We start from the raw sequence: 24,363 nt of genomic DNA on the forward strand, positions 1-24,363 counted from the left end.
TTAAAATTTACTAAACTTTGGAAGCGGAGTAGAGGAGATGAAATGTAAGCAAAGGTTGGGAGGGGGAAGGAGGGGCTGTGCCAGGCGTGGTGGCCTTTGCTGGTGGGTGCTGAGGGATGCTCAGGTTGTCCACAGACAACTCCAGCTGATGGATTAGACAATCCCAAACAGGATCACAGAATATCCAGAGTGGGAAGGGATCCACAGGGATGGCCCAGCCCAACCCCAGCCCTGCCCAGACCCCCCAGCAGCCCCAGCCTGGGCATCCCTGGAGCGCTGTCCAAAGGCTCCTGCAGCTCTGGCAGCCTCGGGGCCGTGCCCATTCCCTGGGGAGCCTGGGCAGTGCCAGCACCTCTGGGGGAAGAACCTTTCCCTAAATCCAGCCTGAGCCTGGCCTGGCCCAGCTCCAGCCGTTCCCTGGGTGCTGTTCCTGTCCCAGAGCAGAGATGGGAGCTGCAGATCCCTGAGCTCTGCCCTCGCTGTGCTCTGCTCCAGCTGGACACTCCCACCCACACCTGGTTTCTCTCCAGCCCGGAGGTTTTGCTTTCTTTGTCCGCTTGCTCTGGGATTTTGCTGACCCCTCCCTCTCTCCTGCAACCTGGACACCTCTGGCCATGAATTCCCTGATCCTATTTGAAGTGAAAATGAAGTTTCTTTTCCATTTCCCTCGATTCTTTGCTGGTAAAATATCATGCTCTATCCAGCCCTGCCTGTCTCTCCATGATAAGAGACATCAGCTCTGTATTTACTGCCTCAAAAATGATACAAAAATGCTCTGGGATGGGAACCGAAGTCAGGCTCTGCTCACCTTGCCTCTTCCTCTGCTCCTCTCTTGCTTGGATGTGCTCAACCCTGCTGGACTTCCCAGGAATAACCGAGTTTTTTGGGCTGAGTGGGGATGTGGGGTGTCTGTAAACCCTCGCACGGGGCGCAGCACAGGCCCTGGGTGTGGATTTTTTTGGGAATGCTGTTTTGCCTGCCGGATCTCCAGCATCCCACATGAGCTGTCTTCCCTCCTGACAGCTCGGGGAATAAACTCCACGCTAATTTTAGCTCTCCCTCCAAGGTGGATAGCTGAGGTTTGGGCACCATCAATGCCTTATTCATCAACCTACAAACACTGTAAAAAGAAAGAGGAGGAGGAGGAAGGGGCAGCGAAGGTCCCACCCCGAACGTGTCTGCCCCGCCAGCAGCTGCAGCTCTGGCTGGCGGGAGAACAAGCCAGGGTTGTTCCTTCCCCGGCCAGGAAAGGGCTGGGTGTTTATGCTCAGAGCCCTGGCGGTGTGTGCAGGTGGCACATGAAAACCTGCCACCATTTCTCACCCTGTTTTTCCTGGACTGGCCTTAGCTCCGTGTGAGAGCTCTGAAAATTTCCTCGTGGGCGCCTCTGGCGCTGGATTTTGGAGCCTTTGGGTGTTGTTTGGTGTTTAACCCTGGGGGGTTTCTCTCTTGGACAGAGTTTTGCCCAGAACACACATTTTTTTGAGCAGCTTGGTGGCTTCTGGCACTTGGAGTCTGTGGAGTGCTGGGATTTGGGATCATTGGGGTTTCTCACTGGATAGGAGAGCAGGGAAAATGACTGGGTGGGGATGAGACCTCTTCCAGCAGGGAGGAGGGCGGTGATCCAGGAGCTGGGTGTGGCTCTGAGGCTGTTTATGACCTTGACCTCTGCTGTGACCTTGACCTGTGACCTTGACCTGACCTTGACCTCTGGCCTTCCCTTGTGACCTTCCCTTGTGACCTTCACCTCTGCTCTGACCCTCACCTGTGACCTTGACCTGTGACCTTGACCTGTGACCTTCTGTTCTGACCCTCACCTGTGACCTTGACCTGTGACCTTGGCCTGGGACCCTCACATGTGACCTTCCCTTGTGACCTTCTGTTCTGACCTTCACCTGTGACCTCACCTCTGCTCTGACTCTCACCTGTGACCTTCACCTGTGACCTTCACCTGTGACCTTCACCTGTGACCTTCACCTCAGTTCTGAGCTTCACCTTTGCACCCCCCAGAGTTGCTCCTGTGGCTGTGGCACTTGGGGACACGCTTTAGTGGCGCTGGGTTGATGATTGGCCTTGATCTCGTCCAGCCTTGGTGATCCTGGAATTCCCTGGGCTCCAGCTGAAGGAGGCCCCACTCACCTCCAGCCTTCCTCTTCCTCCAGAGCGAGAAATGGGGGGAAAATGGGGAAAACTCAGAACTGGGTCCCTAATCCCACAGATCTTGGTGTGTTCCCCAAGTGAGAAATGGGGGGAAAATGGGGAAAACTCAGAACTGGGTCCCTAATCCCACAGATCTTGGTGTGTTCCCCAAGTGAGAAATGGGGGGAAAATGGGGAAAACTCAGAATTGAGTTCCTAATCCCACAGATCTTGGTGTGTTCCCCAAGCAAGGAATGGAGGAAAATGGGGAAAACTCAGAACTGGGTCCCTAATCCCACAGATCTTGGTGTGTTCCCCAAGTGAGAAATGGGGGGAAAATGGGGAAAACTCAGAACTTGTCCCTAATCCCACAGATCTCGGTGTGTTCCCCAAGTGAGAAATGAGGGAACAACAGGAATAAACTCAGAATTGAGTTCCTAATCCCACAGATCTTGGTGTGTTCCCCGAGCAAGAAATGGAGGAAAATGGGGAAAGCTCAGAACTGGGTCCCTAATCCCACAGATCTTGGTGTATTCCCCAAGCGAGAAATGAGGGAGCAATGGGAAAAAACTCAGAATTGAGTTCCTAATCCCACAGATCTTGGTGTGTTCCCCAAGTGAGAAATGGGGGGAAAATGGGGAAAACTCAGAATTTGTCCCTAATCCCACAGATCTTGGTGTGTTCCCCAAGTGAGAAATGAGGGAGCAATGGGAAAATCTCGGATGAGCACCTCATCCCACAGCTGTGGAGATCTTCCCAAAATGAGAAACAGGGGAGCACTTTGAGAGTCCTTAACCCCACAGCATCTGGTCTGTTCCCAAAATGGGGAACGACGGGAAACATTCAGAGCTGAGTCCCCAATCCCAGCGCTGTTGGTGTGACCCCAAAGCAAGAAATGGGGGGGTGACTCAAAAGCTGAATCTACAGCTGTCAGGATGTCCCCAAAGCTTCACCTCGCGGCTCCAGGAGCTGCCAAACCCAAACCAGCCCTCACCATCTGGGTTTTGATGGGTTTGGCTTGGCAGAGGACAAAAAAAAAGGGGGTTTGTGGCTTGTCTGGTGGAGCTGGACTGCAAAGTCCTGGTGGGGATGCACAAGTGGCAGCTGGGGCTGGCCCAGGAGGGAGCAGCAGCTCCGGGGAGGAATTCCTGGAGGCAGGAATTGCTGCAAAACCCCAGTCTCACGTGGCCCTGAGGTGGAGCTGGACAGCAGCGATGCTGCAGCTCTCCCCTGGTATTCTGGAGGGGGAAGTTGGACTCATCACTCCACACCACTCTTGAATCGAAATTCCACCCTCACAGGGAGGAATTTCAGCCGCCCCTCAGGAACTGCTCACTGAGCTTGCCCGGCAGTGAGTAATTCCTTTAATTCCTTCTCCACAGGGAACCCAGAGGCTTGGTTGGTGTCTGTGAATGTAGCAGGGCTGGGGAGGGTTGTGAAAAGCAGAGAGCAGCTCCTAAAATCCCTTCTCTTGGAGGGTGCCCGGGCTCTGAGGTCACAGAGACAAAATCAGGAAGTTTTTTGCATTTTGCATTCAGAGTTATGAAATTCCTGCTTTAATGGACTGAAGCTCTGGGCAGCTGCGAGGAAACGAGGCTCAGACCGGGTGTAAGGCATGGATGGAGCCCAGCGAGGATAAAATAATTCAAATTTGAATTTGAATTCTCTGTTTCTGAAACCAAACCGTGGCAGGCTGCGGTGCTGGGAGAGGGGGAAGAAAAAAGTGAACTCCAGGTTCTGTTTGCACTGAAATATTTTTGGGCATGTTTGGGTTCTTTGCTGTGGCAACCAGAGGGGTTATTTTTAGAATTCCTCCCAAGATGCTCCTCCATGCCTCACTGAGCTGCTTGGGAAGCAAAGCTGTCCCAGGGGGTTTCGAGTTGCAATGAGCATTAATTCAGAAAAATTCCAGAGGAATTTGCTGTTCAGGACTGAGCAGCTCCTCTGTGAGATCCCTCTGGCTGCGTGTCCAGCCTGGACCTCCTGCTGGGCATCCCCAAATCCCAGCTTTTAGGAATGGGAAGGCTCGACTGCAGAATTAAACCAGGGATAGATGTTATGGCAGCTCGGCTTAGCAGTTCCACGGGGTAATCCCAAAATATCCGTTGGCATTTGCAGCCCCAGCGCTCCTGGCCCTGAGCCAGGCAAGGGCCTCCAAGTCTATCCCAGCCAAGATCAGATCCCTGCTTTCCTGGGGACTTCCACTGGGGAAGGGGACCCGGCTTTGGTTGGGATTTTGGGTGTAATTCTACGATTCATGGGATCCTGGAAGGGTTTGGGTTGGAAGGGGCCTTAAATCCCACCTGATTCCATGGGCAGGGATTGTCCCAGAGTGCTCCAGCCTGGCCTTGGACACTTCCAGGGATCCAGGGGAATCTCAGCCCCTCACAGGGAAGGATTTCAGCTCAAAATCCTCCGGGATTTCCAAAGCTGTCGCTGGGATATTTCCACCTTCCCGTTTCCAAACAAAAAGGATTTGGGGTGTTCAGGCTGGAGCATTTCTTCCTTCGGGAAAAAAAACCAGCCCAGATCCCAAAAGAACCAAAAGCAATCAGAAGATCCCCAAGAAGATCCAGCAGGGAAAGGGAAGCTGCTTTTCCAAATGTTATCCCTCATATTTCATTGTCCTTCATCCGTAATCCCTTAAAATCACTGGCATGGATTGGGAAAATCCATTGGGAAAACCAATGACTGTCCTTTCCCCACGGCCTGCTTGGGAATACTTTGTGTTTTGGGATGTGTTGTTCCTCTCTTGGAATGTTTTCCAGGATGCTCTGCAATGTGCAGATTCTCAATTCTTTCACAAATTCTCAAATTTCTCAAATTCTTTGAGAGTTTTGGAAAAAAAAAATCGATTAAAGTGCGCAGAGGAGCATCCACAGATGGTCGGGTTTGGAGGAAAAGATTTGCTGAACTCCAAATATTGATGAGTTATGGAATCACACGATGGTTTGGGTTGGAGTGACCTCAAAACCCATCCCATTCCATCCTCCCACTGGCTGGAAATCCTCAAAGAACACCCAAATTCCAATCCCTAAGGGTTTGATAGCCCAGAGAGGATTGGAAAACCTTAAAAAATGCCAAATTCCAAACCCCAGAGGTTTGATATCCCAGAGAGGTTTCAAACCCAGGGATTTCAAACCCAGCCCCAGATGGGAAATCAAAGACTGGGGGAATTTAGGCCCAGGGATTTTAAATGCATTTCAATATTTGAGTCTTGAAGGAAAGGGGCAGCAGAGCTGTTAAAATTCCCTGTGAGCATCCTCAGGTGAGGGAGATTTAAGGAGTGGGTTTGCCTGAAGGTGTTAAACAAACACAGCCATCACCCAGGGAAAATGAGGGAAAAAATCAGGAAAAGGATGTGATGTCAACATTTGTGACAGGGGAGCACCCAGCTCCTGAAACATTTTACTTTTAACGAGATTTATCTCCAGAATTCATTGTTGTTTTCAGTTATAATCCAGCCTTGTGCTCCTTTCTGCAGCCATAGAAGCAATTAGAATATTTGTTTATTCTCCACACTACTGTTGTTTAGAGGAACAAAAATCAGCTTCTCCCAGCCAAGGAGCCAGGCAGATTTTTTTTAATTTTTTTTTTTTTTTTTATTCAAACCCATGTGACCAGTTCTGATTTAATCCTGGAAGCTGCTGCAAATTTTAAACTCCAAAGTTTTAACGGCCTCGTTTGCCATTTCGTGTTGATGCAGATAAACAAAATGGCCCTAATTTTTCCTGGTTGTTTTCTTGTTTCTTCGCTTCTTATTATCATCATTATCATTATACCACAGAAGCAAAATTAAGGAGGTGAATAAACAGCATTTTCCAGGTGGGGCAGGTTCATTTTCAGGTTTGTTCTGGGTACAGAAAATAAAAAATCCACTCTCTGCATTGGGAATATTGAAAGCAGGAGGCCCCTGTGGAGCCAGGGATGTGCAGGTGGCGTCAACGGCGAATCTGAAATCTGTGACAAATTTAATCTTCATGGAAGGACCTGGAGGGGCTGGAGCGAGGCCAGGGCAGGGAACAGAGCTGGGAAGGGGCTGGAGAATCCCTGAGGGAGCTGGGAAGGGGCTGGAGAATTCCTGAGGGAGCTGGGAAGGGGCTGGAGAATTCCTGAGGGAGATGGGAAGGGGCTGGAGAATTCCTGAGGGAGCTGGGAAATGGATGGAGAATTCCTGAGGGAGCTGGGAAGGGGCTGGAGAATTCCTGAGGGAGCTGGGAAGGGGCTGGAGAATTCCTGAGGGAGCTGGGAAGGGGCTGGAGAATTCCTGAGGGAGCTGGGAAGGGGCTGGAGAATTCCTGAGGGAGCTGGGAAGGGGCTGGAGAATTCCTGAGGGAGCTGGGAAGGGGCTGGAGAATTCCTGAGGGAGCTGGGAAGGGGCTCAGGCTGGAGCAAAGGAGGCTCAGGGGGAATTTCTGGCTCTGCACAAGTCCCTGGCAGGAGGGGACAGTCAGGGGGAATTTGGGCTCTGCTCCCAGGAACAGGGACAGGAGGAGAGGGAACGGCCTCAGGCTGGGCCAGGAGAAGTTTAGGTTGGATTTTTTAGGAAAAATTTCATCATGGAAAGGGTGATCCAGCCTTGGGTGGTGGGATCACCATGCCTGAAATATTCACAAAACCCACGGATGAGGTCTTGGCTCAGCGGTGACCACGGTGCTGGTGCTTGGTGGGACTCAAAGATCTCGGATGTTCATCCCACCAAAATTCCATCAAGCCCTTAGAAAGGTGTAAAGGGATACATTTGTCTGGTTATTTAATCTGCTCAGAGAGTGTGGGAGCACGTGGCCTCTCTCAGACATGTAAAAACACCCAGCCTGTTAACACAGTGCATAATTAAGCCCTGGAATTCATTGCCAATGAAAATCTCGCCGTGGATTTTTAATAACGTTTTCAAAAAAAGAGACAGCCACGTCTTTTATTAATAAAACGAGACACGGCTCTGTTCTGGGAGAGGGATGAAACAGCCAGGCTGCTTCAGGAGCGGCCCTACATGTGCAAGCTGAACCCTGCCTTGCCTGGTGAGGCAGATTTTTGATTTTTTTGTGGGTATTTTTCTTTTCTGCTTGAGATTCTGCTCTGGTTCGCACCTGTTTAGAAGGGCTGTGCCCAGGGAGGTGTTGGCAGAGCCGAGGTGCAAGGGGATTAAGGAGCTGCTCAGATAAACCCCGGGTTAGCTGAGGCACTTCTGGGCCATTTCAGGTCATCATTCAGCATAAAAAAACCCCAAAAGGTGTCAACTCCTGCAGCCCCGGGGTGTTTCTGGAGCTGGTTTTGTCTGGGGATGGGGGGGCACCGCTTTGCTCTGGATTCCTTTTCTCTCTCAAGCAGCTCCGGGGCACTCGGGGGTGACCTGGCTGTGGCTCCTGTGGTGCCACCTCATGGTCACAGAGCCACAGGAGGGTTCGGGTGGATCCCAAATCCCATCCCAACCCCAACCCCAGCCATGGCAGGGACACCTCCACTGTCCCCAGGGTCACCCCCACTGTCCCCAGGGTCACCCCCACTGTCCCAGGGACACCCCCACTGTCCCCAGGGTCACCCCCACTGTCCCCAGGGTCACCTCCCACTGTCCCCAGGGTCACCCCCACTGTCCCAGGGTCACCCCCACTGTCCCCAGGGACACCTCCACTGTCCCCAGGGTCACCCCCACTGTCCCCAGGGTCACCCCCACTGTCCCCAGGGTCACCTCCCACTGTCCCCAGGGTCACCCCCACTGTCCCAGGGTCACCCCCACTGTCCCCAGGGACACCTCCACTGTCCCCAGGGTCACCCCCACTGTCCCAGGGTCACCCCCACTGTCCCCAGGGTCACCCCCACTGTCCCCAGGGTCACCTCCCACTGTCCCCAGGGTCACCCCCACTGTCCCCAGGGTCACCTCCCACTGTCCCAGGGTCACACCCACTGTCCCAGGGTCACCCCCACTGTCCCCAGGGTCACCTCCCACTGTCCCCAGGGTCACCCCCACTGTCCCCAGGGTCACCTCCCACTGTCCCAGGGTCACACCCACTGTCCCAGGGTCACCCCCACTGTCCCCAGGGTCACCTCCACTGTCCCCAGGGTCACCCCCACTGTCCCAGGCTGCTCCAGCCCCAATGTCCAGCCTGGCCTTGGGCACTGCCAGGGATCCAGGGACAGCCACAGCTGCTCTGGCAATTCCAGCCCAGCCCCTCCCCACCCTCCCAGGGAACAATTCCTGCCCAAGATCCCACCCAAATCTCCCCTTTGCCAATCTCAAGCCATTCCCTGTGTCCTGTCCCTCCAGGCCTTGTCCCCAGTCCCTCTCCAGCTCTCCTGGAGCCCCTGCAGGCCCTGGAGGGGGCTCTGAGCTCTCCCTGGAGCCTCCTCCTCTGCCCCAGGCTGTGCTGCTGCTCCCCACTGGGTTCTGCCATCCTGGGGGACAATCCCGGGCAGGGAGATTGTCCCTGCTGTGCCCTGGGCAGGGCTGATCCCACTCTGGAATGAATATCCCGAGCTGGACACCTGGGAATGCCACAAAAGCATCGCCCACCCGGCCCAGCTTTGCCCTGGGCACAGCTCAGGCACTGAAAATGCTCTTCTGTCTTTCCACTAAAAAAGCCTGAGCTAAAACAAAGCCCTGGGATTTGTCCTTCTTCACTCCCGGGAGATTTAGAGGGAAAGAGGACTTTTGGGTATTTAATTTTTTTTTTTTCTCTGCGCAATAAAATGACCCAAGATAATCCTTTGGCTGATTTTACACCCGTGGCACGATGCTGTGCTGGAGAATGAACTCGGGGCAGTTCTAACCCAAAAATTCCTTAAAAATTCCAGAGTCTGGAAGGTTTGAATTCTAAGTGAGAAACTTTGATATGTCCATTTCAATGAGTTTATTTGAAATTATTTTTGTGTGTGGCCTGGAGCCTCCATTTCCTAAATTTCTATGTTACAACCTCATGTTTGGAAGGGATTTTTGATGCGTTTCCTCCTCTAAAATGTTTGGGATTAGTTGGGGTTTGTTTTTTTTTGCTGTGGCGTTCGTTTGCAAATATTGCACAAGCAGGGTTATAAATAATGTAAAAACCACGGTGAGGGTGGGCAGGTGACACTCCTGGAGGTGAGGGTGGCCAGGTGACACTTCTGGAGGTGAGGGTGGCCAGGTGATATTTCTGGAGGTGAGGGTGGCCAAGTGACACTTCAGGAGGTGAAGGTGGCCAGGTGACACTCCTGGAGGTGAGGGTGGGCAGGTGACACTTCAGGAGGTGAGGGTGGCCAGGTGACATTTCTGGAGGTGAGGGTGGCCAGGTGACGTTTCTGGAGGTGAGGGTGGCCAGGTGACATTTCTGGATGTGAGGGTGGCCAGGTGACACTTCAGGAGGTGAGGGTGGCCAGGTGACATTTCTGGAGGTGAGGGTGGGCAGGTGACATTTCTGGAGGTGAGGGTGGCCAGGTGACACTTCAGGAGGTGAGGGTGACCAGGTGATGCTTCTGGAGGTGAGGGTGGCCAGGTGACACTCCTGGAGGTGAGGGTGGGCAGGTGACACTTCTGGAGGTGAGGGTGGGCAGGTGACACTCCTGGAGGTGAGGGTGGCCAGGTGACACTTCAGGAGGTGAGGGTGGCCAGGTGACACTTCAGGAGGTGAGGGTGGCCAGGTGACACTTCAGGAGGTGAGGGTGGCCAGGTGACACTCCTGGAGGTGAGGGTGGCCAGGTGACACTCCTGGAGGTGAGGGTGGCCAGGTGACACTCCTGGAGGTGAGGGTGGCCAGGTGACACTCCTGGAGGTGAGGGTGGGCAGGTGACACTCCTGGAGGTGAGGGTGGCCAGGTGACACTCCTGGAGCTGAGGGTGGCCAGGTGACACTCCTGGAGGTGAGGGTGGCCAGGTGACACTCCTGGAGGTGAGGGTGGGCAGGTGACACTCCTGGAGGTGAGGGTGGCCAGGTGATATTTCTGGAGGTGAGGGTGGCCAGGGGACATTTCTGGAGGTGAGGGTGGGCAGGTGACACTTCTGGAGGTGAGGGTGGCCAGGTGACACTTCAGGAGGTGAGGGTGGCCAGGTGACACTTCTGGAGGTGAGGGTGGCCAGGTGACATTTCTGGAGGTGAGGGTGGCCAGGTGACACTTCAGGAGGTGAGGGTGGCCAGGTGACACTTCTGGAGGTGAGGGTGGCCAGGTGACACTCCTGGATGTGAGAGTGGCCTGGTGACACTTCCAGGGCTGTGGAAATAACGCCCCTCGTGCTCTCACGTCCTGTTACAAACACAGGGCTGGGATCCCTCTCCTCCCTCTCCAGCTGGGAATTCTTCCCCTCTCCCTCTGGAGCCAGCAGAGTGAAAATTCCCCATTCCAGGCCGTGATTCACCTCCTTGAGATGAGGATCTTGCACTGAAGTGAATCCACTCCAGAGCTTCCTGCACAAAAGGAGGCGTGAAGGAATTTGCTGTGGAGGAACCGGGGTGGGATCAGTTCCAGCCGGGAAGCACGGGGCAGGCGCTGGGATATTTTTATTGGGAATAACTCGGCGGCCTGGGCTGCCAAGAACAGCAGATTGGGAAAGGTGTGCAGGGCTTGAGCCCCCCCAGCCACTCTGTGCTCCGCATTTCAAAGGATTCCTTTGTGCCGTGGAGCAGCTCGGGAGATTCCAGGCAGGGAGGAGGAATTCCGGGAGGCTCCCAGAGTTCCCGGAGTTTGTGACAGCAGGTGAGGGGTGGCACCTGCTGGCACTTCCTCCTTCTCAGAATTCCAAATCCTGAAAGCTGGAATTTCCAATCCTTGAGGCTGGAAATGCCCTCTAAGATCAAGTTCAAGCTTCTCCTCTTCCAGGCTGGAATTTCCAATCCTTGAGGTCGGAAAAACCCTCCATGATCAAATCCAACAATCTCCTCAAGGTTGGAATTTCCAATCCTTAAGGTTGGAAAAGCCCTTCAAGGTCAAGTCCAAGTTTCTCCTCTTATAGGTTGGAATTTCCAATCCTTGAGGTTGGAAAACCCTCCAAGATCAAATCCAACCGTCTCCTCAGGGCTGGAATTTCCAGTCCTTAAGGTTGGAAAAGCTCTCCAAGACCCAGTCAAATCTTCTCCTCAAGGTTGGAAAAGTCCTCCAAGGTCAAGTCCAACCATCAAGGTTGGAATTTCCAGTCCTTAAGGTTGGAAAAGCCCTCCAAGGTCAAGTCCAAGTTTCTCCTCTTCCAGGTTGGAATTTCCAATCCTTATGGTTGAAAAAATCCTCTGAGATTAAGTCCAACCATCTCCTGCTCAAGGCTGGAATTTCCAATCCTTGAGGTCAGAAAAACCCTCCATGATCAAATCCAACCATCTCTTCAAGGTTGGAATTTCCAATCCTTAAGGTTGGAAAAGCCCTTCAAGGTCAAGTCCAAGTTTCTCCTCTTATAGGTTGGAATTTCCAATCCTTGAGGTTGGAAAACCCTCCAAGATCAAATCCAACCATCTCCTCAGGGCTGGAATTTCCAGTCCTTAAGGTTGGAAAAGCTCTCCAAGACCAAGTCCAAGCTTCTCCTCAAGGTTGGAAAAGTCCTCCAAGGTCAAGTCCAACCATCAAGGTTGGAATTTCCAATCCTTATGGTTGGAAGAGTCCTCTGAGATCAAGTCCAACCATCTCCTGCTCAAGGTTGGAATTTCCAATCCTTGAGGTTGGAAAAACACTCCATGTTCAAATCCAGCCGTCTCCTCAAGGTTGGAATTTCCAATCCTTAAGGTTGGAAAAGCTCTCCAAGGTCAAGTCCAAGCTTCTCCTGCTCAAGGTTGGAATTTCCAATCCTTGAGGTTGGAAAACCCTCCATGATCAAATCCAACCATCTCCTCAGGGCTGGAATTTCCAGTCCTTAAGGTTGGAAAAGCTCTCCAAGACCCAGTCAAATCTTCTCCTCAAGGTTGGAAAAGTCCTCCAAGGTCAAGTCCAACCATCAAGGTTGGAATTTCCAGTCCTTATGGTTGGAAGAGTCCTCTGAGATCAAGTCCAACCATCTCCTGCTCAAGGCTGGAATTTCCAATCCTTGAGGTTGGAAAAACTCTCCAAGGTCAAGTCCAAGCTTCTCCTCAAGGTTGGAAAAGTCCTCCAAGGTCAAGTCCAACCATCAAGGTTGGAATTTCCAGTCCTTAAGGTTGGAAAAGCCCTCCAAGGTCAAGTCCAAGCTTCTCCTCTTCCAGGTTGGAATTTCCAATCCTTATGGTTGAAAAAAATCCTCTGAGATCAAGTCCAACCATCTCCTCCAGGTGGGAATTTCCAGAATTTTCCAGCAGCCACTCCTATTTTTGAGAATTGTGCATTTCTTAGTTTATTTGAAAGCTTTCACTGAATTTTGGAGCTGAGGATTTAATTTCCTGACACATCAAAGACCCAAAATCCTCACTCAGTAAATTAAAAAAACCCAAACCTGAAATGACTCAACTATAAAATTCCAGTTGTTGCCTGAATGGTGAGTTTTCCTCACTTTTCTGGTGGTTTTTGGCAATTTTGGGGTGTTTTGAGGTGGTTTAAGGGTGTTTTCAGGAAGTTTTGGGGTATTTTGAGGCAGTTTCAGGGTGTTTTTGGGTTGTTTCAGACTGTTTTTGAGGCAGTTTTAGGCTGTTTTGCAGCAGTTTTAGAGTGTATTTAGGCAGTTTTAGCATGTTTTGAGGCAGTTTTAGGGTTTTTTTTTTTGCATATTTAGGGAGTTTTGAGGCAGTTTTAGGGTTTTGAGGCAGCTTTAGGGAATCCATCAGTGTTTTGTCCCTCGAGGAAGTCAGAGCTGGCATTCCCAGCCCCATCCAGACCTCACTCAGGATGAATTTTGGGATAAATCCAGTGACCAGGATGATTTATCCAACACCTCCCGTGTCATTTGGTATTTTCCTGGGCCTTGAGCACCATGAAGTGACCGATTTAAAAGAATCCAGGGTGAAATTCCAGCTCGGAGCCACTCCGTGGGAATGAATGGGCAAATTGTCGGGAAAACTTTCCTGTTTATCTGCGTCCACACGGATGAGACTGGGGGAGTCAGCCCAGTGGTCTGAGGGGAATATTCTGGGAGGAATAGTTAAAATATTTAAAAATGTATAAAAATAATAAATGGAGCTGTCAGTTCAGCTGGAGCAATGGAAAAATCCGGGGAAGAGGGAAGGGAAGGGAAGGGAAGGGAAGGGAAGGGAAGGGAAGGGAAGGGAAGGGAAGGGAAGGGAAGGGAAGGGAAGGGAAGGGAAGGGAAGGGAAGGGAAGGGAAGGGAAGGGAAGGGAAGGGAAGGGAAGGGAAGGGAAGGGAAGGGAAGGGAAGGGAAGGGAAGGGAAGGGAAGGGAAGGGAAGGGAAGGGAAGGGAAGGGAAGGGAAGGGAAGGGAAGGGAAGGGAAGGGAAGGGAAGGGAAGGGAAGGGAAGGAAGGGAAGGGAAGGGAAGGGAAGGGAAGGGAAGGGAAGGGAAGGGAAGGAAAGGAAAGGAAAGGAAAGGAAAGGAAAGGAAAGGAAAGGAAAGGAAAGGAAAGGAAAGGAAAGGAAAGGAAAGGAAAGGAAGGAAAGGAAAGGAAAGGAAAGGAAAGGAAAGGAAAGGAAAGGAAAGGAAAGGAAAGGAAAGGAAAGGAAAGGAAAGGAAAGGAAAGGAAAGGAAAGGAAAGGAAAGGGAAAGGAAAGGAAAGGAAAGGAAAGGAAAGGAAAGGAAAGGAATGCACTGGAAGGTGTCTGTGTCCCTTCCCTGGTGCAAACAGGGCTGGCACAGAGAGAATCCAAGCTGAGAGCCCTGCAGGTGCTCTCTCCTATTCCCAGGGATTTCCCAAACTGGATTAGGGCTGGGAAGCTGCTCAGGTTGTACAAACCCACTAAAAATAGGCTAAGATGCTGCTTAAAGCCCTGTAAGAGCTGATCCCAGCAGTGAGAAAACATCACTTGAGGCCGTTTGGTGCCCACAGGTGAATTCCCAACTTTCCAGCTGGACCTGTTCCATGCTGAGAATCCTGGGGGACATCAGGGTGACCCTGGCAGGAGCTGGGGGACCCTGGCAGGAGCTGGGGGACCCTGTCCCCCATCAGGAGCTGGCAGGGACAGCCCGAGCCAGGGGGCACAGCCAGCCTGGCTCTCCAATCCCAAATTCCTGCCGGCTCCTTCCCGGAGCCCGCCGGGATTACTCAGACTTGGCTGCAGCCTCCGCTCCCAACATATTGTTTGACAAATGTCAATTCTGAAGGGGGAAAAAAAAAAAAAAAAAAAAAAAAAAAAAAAAAAAGAATAAAAAATAAAATCATTTAAATGATTTCTCCGAGACGGAGTTTCAGATTTAACATCGAGCAGATGCTCTGGCTAAAATTAGCATAATGATTCCTCGTGCCTGCCACTTCCCAGGACATGTGTCTGTAATGGGAGCCTTGGAATATCAACCCAACTTCGCAGGGAATTTTTGGGATAATTGAAGACTCTCCCTCGTGGGCTTGAGATGTTTAACGAGCACGGGGACCTTTGGAATTAAGGAATTTTGCAGATGTGGAAAGCCTGGGCTGTCTGAGTGATGGAGGTTCCTGGGCAGCCAAACGAGCACTGCCCTTAATTAGGGGTATTAATTACCCTTTGTTTGCCTAATTGCTGATGGATGGCTGAGAAGGGTCTAGGGTTTCTGGGGCCAGACTGTTCCAAATAAACCCACCTCAGGAAAGGTGCCGGGAGGGATTTCCAGGAGCAGGGGGAGCTCAGGGGTTCCCGGTGCCGCTGCCTGAGCCTGAGACTCCTGAAGGTTCTCATTTCCTGTTCAGAGATTGACAGCTCGGGTTGGAAAAGGTTGTTAAATATATCTGAAATCTGGTGCCTTCACAGGCTTCTGCTGCTCCACATTTCCCAAGGGGAGGGGTGACGTGGAGAGAACATTCCCTGTCCTGGGAGTGGGAATGCTCAGGCTTGGGTGTTGGGGCTTAAAATGAAAAAAAATCTTCATGGAATGATTTGGGTGGGAAGGAACTTAAATCCCATCCAGTGCCACCTCCAGGGTCACCTCCACTGTCCCAGGGTCACCCCCACTGTCCCAGGGTCACCCCCACTGTCCCCAGGGTCACCCCCACTGTCCCCAGGGTCACCCCCACTGCCCCAGTGTCACCCCCACTGTCCCAGGGTCACCTCCCACTGTCCCCAGGGTCACCTCCACTGTCCCAGGGTCACCCCCACTGTCCCCAGGGTCACCCCCACTGTCCCAGGGTCACCCCCACTGTCCCAGGCTGCTCCAGCCCCAATGTCCAGCCTGGCCTTGGGCACTGCCAGGGATCCAGGGACAGCCACAGCTGCTCTGGCAATTCCAGCCCAGCCCCTCCCCACCCTCCCAGGGAACAATTCCTGCCCAAGATCCCACCCAAATCTCCCCTTTGCCAATCTCAAGCCATTCCCTGTGTCCTGTCCCTCCAGGCCTTGTCCCCAGTCCCTCTCCAGCTCTCCTGGAGCCCCTGCAGGCCCTGGAGGGGGCTCTGAGCTCTCCCTGGAGCTTCTCCTCTCCAGCTGAGCTCCCCCAGCTCTCCCAACCTTCCCAATCCCAACAGTTTTACATCCCCAGATGTTTTCCCTGGATGGGAAGATCCTGACCCAGGAAGGTGAAATGATTCCTTGAGGGCTGCGCAGGAAATCCGTGGGAGAACTGATAGGAAACCTCCCAGTTCCCACACTGGATTCCCAGTTCTGTGCTGGGAACCTCCCAGTTCCCACCAGGTTGCCCCAAGAGCAGCTCTGCAGCCGTGTGGATGTTAAAGCTGGAATCCTGGCAGCATTTTTAGGCTGTGTTAATGGATTTTAGGAGGGGAGGGATGAGCTGGCAGCAGCTGGAAGCGTGCAGGGCACTGCAGGGTGCTCCAAGGAGGTGCTGGGCAGCAGAAAGGGTGGAAAAATGAGTAAAACTCAAAACAAAAAACCCCACCAGGAGAGGCAGGGATGGTTTGACAGAGGCCTTTTCAGGCAGTGGGTAATTTTTGAACAGCCTGGGCCAGTCTGAGGTGAGGGATGGGGAGGAAAAGGCTCAGAGCTCTGGCTGAGGAGGGAGATGTGGTTGTTTAACCCCCCTGCTCCTCAGGACAGTCCTTTCCTGGCTAAACAGCTCCTAACAAAGGATTTCCACAAAAGTCAGCGTGGCCTGAACTTCACCCCGTGTTTTCCTGCCCCTGCAGTGGGAACAGGAGTCTCCGGGGAGCCTGGGCCTTCATTCCCCAATTTGAGCCAAACCACAATTTTCTGCCTAAGAGAAGCCACCAGGAGCAGGCAAACACCTTTGTGTGGACTGCCCTGAATGGCCATTTGTGCTGTTTAAGGGAAAATTACCTAAAAAACACCTTTCAGGCCGTTGAGGCACAGGGATTTGAGGGTGTCACGGGCCTGTGAAGGGACCTGGGGAAAAACAAATCTTAAAAAACCTCCAGCGTTGTTTTTTTAACCCAAAATCTTCCACGTGCTCGTGGCTGGCTCTGTGTGAAGCAATTTGACACAAACATTCTGCACTTTGCTATCAATTCTGTTGCTTTTTATTTTTCCTTTCTACAAGGGTTCTGAGGGAGAGGACACACGCAGGGAATGGTTTAAGGTGAAGGAGGGCGGGGATGGAGGGGATTTTGGGCAGGAATTGTTCCCTGGCAGGGTGGGGAGGGGATGGAATTCCCAGAGAAGCTGTGGCTGCCCCTGGATCCCTGGCAGTGCCCAAGGCCAGGCTGGATGGGGCTGGGAGCAGCCTGGGATAATGGAAAATGTCCCTGGGGGAGGCACTGGATGGACTTTAAGGTCCTTTTAGCCCAAATATTCCATGATTCTGTGAATTCCTGGGGCTGTGAGAGGCAGCTGGTCGGAGCAGAGGTGCTGCAGCCTCTCCCTGCCTGCCCTTGTGACATTTTCACAAGAGCTCATTCTCAGCTCCATCTGGGAACAAAATAAACCAAAAAAAGGAAGGAAGAGCGTGGATGTGTCAGGAGGAGCTGATCTGTGTGCCTGGGCTGCTAAAATCCCAGCCCAGGGAGCTGCTGGGGGCACTGGGGGCTCTTCCACAATCCCTGAAGTGTCACCAAGCTGGGGACAGCGAGTGAAGGAGACATTTCTGTGGTGGCTGCTCCTGCTTTGGGCTCCCTGTGATTCTCTCCATGCTCTGGGAGCTGTGCTCCATTTATTCTGTGTCCACCCAAATATGTGAGGCCGGTTTGATGAACAAATTTGGTTTCTTGTCCTTCCCAGTCCCTTCTATTGCCAGAGGTCCCCCTGCTCAGTCCAGGTTTTGTGGCCTCCACGTGACAAACCTTGGGCTGCTCCCGGCCCATCGTGGAGTCGTTAAGGTTGGAAAATAATCTCCAAAGTGATGAAATTCCACCACTAAGCCAGGCCACGCTAACCCAGGTCCCCAGGTGCCACATCCACACCATTTCTGAGCACTTCCAGGTCACCCCAGGTGCCCTGGGCAGTGTTTCTGCTGCCTGACCATCCTTTCAGGGGATAAATTTTCCCTGATATCCAACTTAAACCTCTCCTGGTGCACTCTGAGGCTGTTTCCTCCTGTCTCAGCAGGGCTGGGCAGTGCAGAGCTCCAGCTCTGACCCCAAACCAGAGCAGCTCCCATGGGAGGAGGAGGAAACAGCCCCAAGCCCGGTGTTTATCAAGTGAGGTTTGGGGAGCTGAGAGTCCTCCAGGGCCCTGTGGTGGATCCAGAGTCTGGCTGCACCCCTGGAATTCCTTAAAAACCTCGAGCACCTGCACCTGGTGACACCACGGTGACACCACGGTGACTCAGGCTGAGGGACAGGGAGGGGCAGCAGGGGAGCAAAAATTAAACAAATCAAAAAAACCTCTTGGTCCCAGACTCTGAAAATGAAACAAATAAAAGCTCTTGATCCCAGGCTCTGAAAATGAAACAAAAAACCCCTCTTGATCCCAGGCTCTGATTCTCGTTTCTGGCCGGAAGGAGAGCAGCTGAAATTGGGTGTGAAGCGGGGCTCTTGAGGAAATAACGCGCTTGCAGGAAATGTGTTATGGGGTATTTCCTTGGCTTTAGCACCAAGAGCATTTTTGGGGGAGCAGTTTAGGGGCTGTTGGCTCTGGGGATGGCTGGAGATGAGCCAGGGCTGGTGTTTTGATAGATTTATTCATTCTCCTGCAAAGCAGGAGCAAAGGGACAACTCCAAAAAGCACAAGTTCCTCATTTTGGTGTCATTCTTTCCATCAGGGAGACTTCACAGCAGCTTTTTTTGACTTTATCGAGCTGGAGCCAGCTGGGAATGGAGCCAGTGGGCTGGGGGTGATGGTTCTTTTCTCTTTTGTAACAATTTTGGTGTAGTGAAGAGGTTTGCTGTGCCAGCTCTGGGTGCAGCTGCTTTCCCCAGGGAATGTTTGGCCAGGTACGCAGGGAGCAGCAGGCATCAAACACGCCCTGAGGGGCTGAGCAAAGCAATCCTGCCCAGGGCTCTCGTTTTCCCCACGTCCAGCAGGATTTGTGTGGCCCCGGAGGGAGCAGAAGCGTTGTGCTGAGTAAGCAGATGTATTTTAAATGTAAACACAGCCTGGGCTGCGGGGCTGTGCTGCTTTCTCCTAAAAAAAAAACCCCAGGCTGCCTCTTCCCAGCTGCCTGGAGCAGCCAGGGGTGTCTGGCTCTGTGCTTGGGCTGCCCAGAGCTGGGATCCTGTGTGGGAATTGCCAGGGAATCCCTTTGTCCCCCCTTTTTTTGGCTTCCTCTGTGTATGCGAGTGATCACAGAATCCTGGAATGGTTTGGGTGGGAAGGAAATCCCATCCAGGGCCACCCCAGCCATGGCAGGGACACCTCCCACTGTCCCAGGCTGCTCCAAACCCACCCAGCCTGGCCTTGGGCACTGCCAGGGATCCAGGGACAGCCACAGCTGCTCTGGCAATTCCAGCCCAGCCCCTCCCCACCCTCCCAGGGAACAATTCCTGCCCAAGATCCCACCCAAATCTCCCCTTTGCCAATCTCAAGCCACTCCCTGTGTCCTGTCCCTCCAGGCCTTGTCCCCAGTCCCTCTCCAGCTCTCTTGTAGGCCTGCTCCAAACACCAAAAATCCAACCATAAAAACTATCTGAGCCTAAAGCGACAAATATACAAAAACCCCAAACACAATCACCTAGAAAATAAATTTAAAAAGGAAAAAAATTAAAATCAAAGCCTGGGATGTGTTGTAGGGATACATCAGCCGCAGAGTCTTGGGTGGGTGTGAAGAACCTGGAGCTCCCTGAGCTGGAAACCCGGATGGGATCGGGTTATCCCGGCTGTCCCTGACTGTCCCCACTGTCCCGGCTGTCCCCACTGTCCCTCATTGTCCCCACTGTCCCGGCTGTCCCCACTGTCCCTCCCGCAGCCGCGGGGATGCTCCGGGAGAGGTTCCCGTTCCCTCCGCTGCCGCTCCCACGCCGCATCCCGAGGGAAGGGCTCCGGCCCTCGGCTGCCCGGAGAGGAGGGAAAATCGCGGAAAAGCTCGGAAGGGAGAGGAAAAGCTCGGAAGGGAGAGGAAAAGCTCGGAAGGGAGAGGAAAAGCTCGGAAGGGAGAGGAAAAGCTCGGAAGGGAGAGGAAAAGCTCGGAAGGGAGAGGAAAATCGCGGAAAAGCTCGGAAAGGAGTGGAAAAGCTCGGAAAGGAGCGGAAAGGAGCGGAAAATCGCGGAAAAGCTCGGAAGGGAGTGGAAAAGCTCGGAAGGGAGAGGAGAGGTTCCCCCGCCGTGCGCTGCCGGGAGCGGCCGGTGCGGGAGCGCCGGGAGCCGGGACAGATGGGGAGTGACGAGGAGGAGGAGGAGGATGTGGGGGAGGAAGGCGGCGGGAGGGATGGAGAAGGAAGGGAGGGAGGCGGCGGGAGAGCCGCGCTCAGCCCCGGGCCCGCAGCGCTGCCTCGGCCGCCGGGACCCCCCGGCTCCCCCCGGCCCCTGAAGGCGAGGACGGGTGGGAATCACGGCACGGGCCATGGGAAAGGCTGTGGAGAGCACGGGGGCAGCTCGGAGCCGCTCCCGTGTCGGGGCATGGAGGATTCCTGCGGCTCGAGGATCCCTGGGGCTGCGGGATGGCCGGGGCTGGAATATTCTCAGGAGCGGAGGATTCCTGGGGCTGGAATATCCCCAGGACCGGAGGATCCCTGGGGCTGGAATATCCCCAGGACCGGAGGATCCCCAGAACTGGAGGACCCCCGGCGCCGAAGGATTCCCAGAGCAGGAGGACCCCCAGGACTGGAGGATCCCAGGATTCCCAGAGCTGGATAACCCCAGGACTGGAGGATCCCTGGGACTGCAGGAACCCCAGGACTAGAGGATCCCTGGGGCTGCAGGATTCCCAGAGCTGGATAACCCTAGGACTGGAGGATCCCCGTGGCCGGAGGATCCCGTGGCCGCTCGCGGAGCCCCAGCAGCCGCTTGACAACAGGAAACAATGTGGAGTGAATGGAAAAAGGGGGAGGCGCTGCCCGAGCGACTTCCCTTGACATCACTGCCCAAATAAGGAGCTTTAAACCAACCTTTTCTATTGCAGCGCGGCAGAAGATCCCCCTGGAGCCGCGGGGTCCAGCCTGGCGCCGGCAGAGCCATGGGAGAGGCGCGGCTGCGGCGCGGGGGGCGAGTGCAGGTAACGCCGAGCGCGTCCCGCCGGGCCCGGCCCCGTGCGCGCCCGCAGAGCGCAGCCCCGGCCGCCGCTCCAGCGCGGCTCAGCCGTGCCCAGAGCCGGGAGGGCTCGGCCAGCACCGCTGCCACAAGGGCACTCACCGCTGAGGTCACCGCGATGAGTGACCAGGAGCTGGGTGTCGGGGATTTTAATTTTTTTATCTTTTTTTTTTTTTTTTTTTTGGTTTTCCCCCCTCTCCCGGGCACCCCGCGCTGTTGGACAGCCCGAGGGGGTTGTGGCTCTTGATCGGCCGCCAGCACCTCCGGGGGCTGCGCTGGCACCGCAGCAGGCTCGGGTTCTTAATTGGCGGGCGGCCCTAATGAGGGAGCCGGGAGCTGAGGCTGCGGCTGAGCGCTGGCAGGGCTGGGCTGAGCTGTCTGCCCGTCTGGGACGGATTTCCTCCTTATCGCTCGCACAGGAAAAGCGAGCGGGGAGCCGAGGGGTTGTTCTGGGGCCACACGTGATGCGACAGGAGCTGTGCCAGCGAAACCCCTGCCGGAGCTCCTGCCAAGCAGGATGTTGGATGTCCCCGGCCGAGGGCTGGACCTGCTGGCCCTGGGCTTGACCCGCGGGCAGTTTTATCCCTTTTAAGCGTTCCTCGATTAGCACCTGCTCGTCAGCAGAAAATGAGGCAGCTTTAAAAATGCATTAAGGCTGAGTAAATGAGCGCTAACGAGTTAAGCTCCTTAATTCTCCTCGATGGAAATTAATAACGCCTTTGATGCGCCCAGAGGTGCGATCGGCGGTGCCTCCCGGGCTCAGCCTCTCCATGCAAATGCGGGCATTGTTATTCCGGAAAAAGGAGCCGTGCGTGGTTTTTGTTTTTCCCCCTCCTCGCTGGCCGTGCCGAGAGGACCTGGCACTTTTACCCAGTCCCAGGCTGCTGTGAGGAAGCGGCTGGGGCAGCTGCCAGGGTGATTTATGGTGTGAGCAATACAATCCCAGCCCCGCTCCGCCGCCCGGGGATCACCTGCAGCTCCCAGGATTTCAGTGCTGGGGAATTGCTGCTGTCAGGGCACGGAGCCAGCTTTTACCGTGGCTGTCTGGTGGCCCCTCTGTCCTGAGTGCCGCCTCTCCCGGTTTATTTGGCACCGCTGACCCTCCGGGAAGGTGTTTGTGCTTGCGGGGACTCGTGATTTTCTCACAATCCCAGCGCTTCGGGAACTTTTCCTGCGGGTTCTTGTGGGAAAACCTTCCCGATGGGGGCAGAGCGCGTTCCTTCAGCCGGAGCAGGTGGGGTTGGTGGGATGCTGTGATTCTCACTCGGCTCAAGGGTGTGGGAAGGCTCCAAAATGTCACTCTGTCCTCACCCCCCCTGCCTTGCCCTCCTTAGCCGAAGGGGTGCTGGGAACAGGATTTCTTTCACCCCTTCAGGAGAGGGTGCAGGGGCCCTGGGGCAGGACAGGGGGGGTTTGAGCTGTGCTGCTCTGAGCTGATTCCCAGGAATTCTGCCCCCAGGGATTGCCCTGGGGCTGCTGAGGGGTTTTCTGGAGTCCTCGCTGAGGAAGGGAAACCCGGGATCCGTAGCGGGCCTGTGTGAACTGTGCATCAGAGAAAAAACGTGCAGGAGTTACTGGGTAATTAATTAATGAGTGTGTTGGCAGCCAAGTGCCGCAGCAGGGCTGGGACTGTGTCCTCGGGGGCTCAAGGGCAGTGCAAGCCCTCTGAGGAGCCCAGGAAGGGCTCTGGCAGCCCGAAGGGAGGGGATTTACGCCCCGTGAGTGACCATCCTCATCCTCACCCACAACGGGCACTTCTCCCCTCTTCTGTGCTGGCCCTCCTCCGTTCCAGGAGCGCCGTGCAGCTCCTTGCCCGCGCTGCTGGCCGGGAACGAGGCACCCCCAGAAGGTTTCTGAGCCCCCTGCGCTGCTCAGAGGCTGCCCCGGCTGCGGGATGGGCGGGGAGGGCAGAGCCAGGAGCGCAGGTTCTGCTTTGGTTCTGCCGGCCGAGCTGGGCTGGGGGGTGGCGGCAGAGTCCCAAATGTTTGCAGTTTGCTCTTGGAAAACACGGCTCGGGAGAATGGCTCAGTGTTCGGGGCAGCGTGATCGGATGTGGGGAACCACCCCGGGGAGCCGCGGGTGAGTCCCGGCAGCGGCGCTCCCGAAAATAACATTTATCCCGAAGCGAACAACAGAAGCGCTGTTGAGAAACCTCCCCCGGGCTGCGGGGCCGGGGCAGCGCCGCCCTGGGAGCTTTCCCGGGAAGCCGAGGGAGCAGGGAAGCGTGTCCTGAAGGGAAATCACCGCGGCCATCCTGGGGATTGGGTGGCAGCCCGGTAATGAGGGGCTCCTGGGATCTCCCCGCGCGTCACTGGCGCGGTCCCAGGGCCGCGTCCAGCTGCTCCAGCCTCAGCAAAGCTGATTATCCTCCTCCTTCCTCCTCCTTCCTCCGTCCCCCCCGCTCGCCGAGGCTCCTGCTGCCTCCCAGCTCTGCTGTCAGAACTTCTGGCCGCACGTGTTGAACGCCAAAAATGCCTCAGCAGCCTCTCAAGCGCCTGGAAGCCTCGGGTTTCTTGGCAAGGGGAGGGTCAAACGTCGGGAAAAAGGAAAATTACCCTCTGGGAAGGAGAGCGATTTATTTCAAATATACATTCAGCACCATTGTCTGTGCCTTTAGAAAGGCTGCTTGTTAGGGGATTTTATGGCTCTGCTGGGATCTGCGCGGCTGCTTGGGATGCAGGGAAATGTTTCTTCTCTTTTCCACCCTGCCTGTTACACTTGCCGAGCTCTCCCTTCCCACCTCGGGCTCCTAAACCCGGGGCCGTTCCTCGCTGGGCTGAGACCACCTTGCGAGAGGACCGAGGTGATTTGTGCTCTCAACTGGAATTCCAGAAATTGGGCTTTCCCAGGGCGCTCAGCTGGGATCCTGCTCCCCGCAATAGGGGCGGGAATCGCAAATAAAGGAGATTTTTATCCTGGCCGGCTCTAATTACGAGCCTGCAGAAGGTGAAGCTCCTAACGAGCATCAAAGGGCTCATTGTGTTTCCCTGCCGAGGGGGCTGGCGGGGTTCAGGCACTCAGAAAACATTTGGGGAGAGTGGATGTGGCCATAAATCTTCCTTGGCCTCCACGCTGCCTCCTTTTCTCTGCCAAGCGCCGAGCCCAGCCCAGCCTCTCCTCCCTGGGAAGCCCAGGCTGTCAGAAGCCCCCGCAGCGCTGATTTTTGTCCTCTTCCCACTTTCTGGAGCCTTCAGGGAAGGTGAGCAGGGCTCGCAGGTGCGGCAGGTGAGGGGATGGGCCCCGCAGGGCTGGGTGGGATGGGCACAGCCAGCCCTGGGTGTTTACAGTGGAAACCTTCTGAGCAGCCTCTTCCCGCAGAGGAACAGGAACCAACCCATCCAGGAGCTCGCTGGTATTTTTGTAACCATTTCTTGTTGTTGTTTGTTTCCAGTTGGACGGAAAAATTACAGTCTGGGGACGCTTTCCTTCCTTCTGGGAACCGCTTGGCAACTTTTTGAGCGGGGATAAGTGAGGGGGAAAACATGAGATCAGGTTTTCCTACCTTCCCAAAAGGGACTTGCTGTGAGCAAGGGCTGCTGGCAGCTCACTGCCACCATCCTGGGCGCTTTTCAGGAGCGTTTGGGACCAAAATCACAGCGGAGCATCTTCAGCATTGGGGGAAACCTCATTAAAGCCTTCCTTGTGCTAATGAGGTTTTCAGCTTCAGCAGCTCCTCAGTCTCCAGATCCTGAATTGTCT

At 54.4% G+C, this 24,363-nt stretch overlaps 1 protein-coding gene across 1 annotated transcript in view; it reads left to right on the plus strand.

The window, feature by feature from the left end:
* Positions 1–24,363, plus strand: part of HIVEP3 (HIVEP zinc finger 3) — a 185,708-nt gene that overhangs the window by 71,515 nt on the left and 89,830 nt on the right. The window contains exon 4 of the mRNA XM_058856761.1: positions 20,537–20,629. The gene's annotated coding sequence lies outside the window, so the exon portion shown is untranslated. The remainder of the gene's footprint in view (positions 1–20,536; positions 20,630–24,363) is intronic.

This window comes from Poecile atricapillus, chromosome 24 (genome assembly GCF_030490865.1).
Source record: "Poecile atricapillus isolate bPoeAtr1 chromosome 24, bPoeAtr1.hap1, whole genome shotgun sequence".
Lineage (NCBI taxonomy): Eukaryota > Metazoa > Chordata > Aves > Passeriformes > Paridae > Poecile > Poecile atricapillus.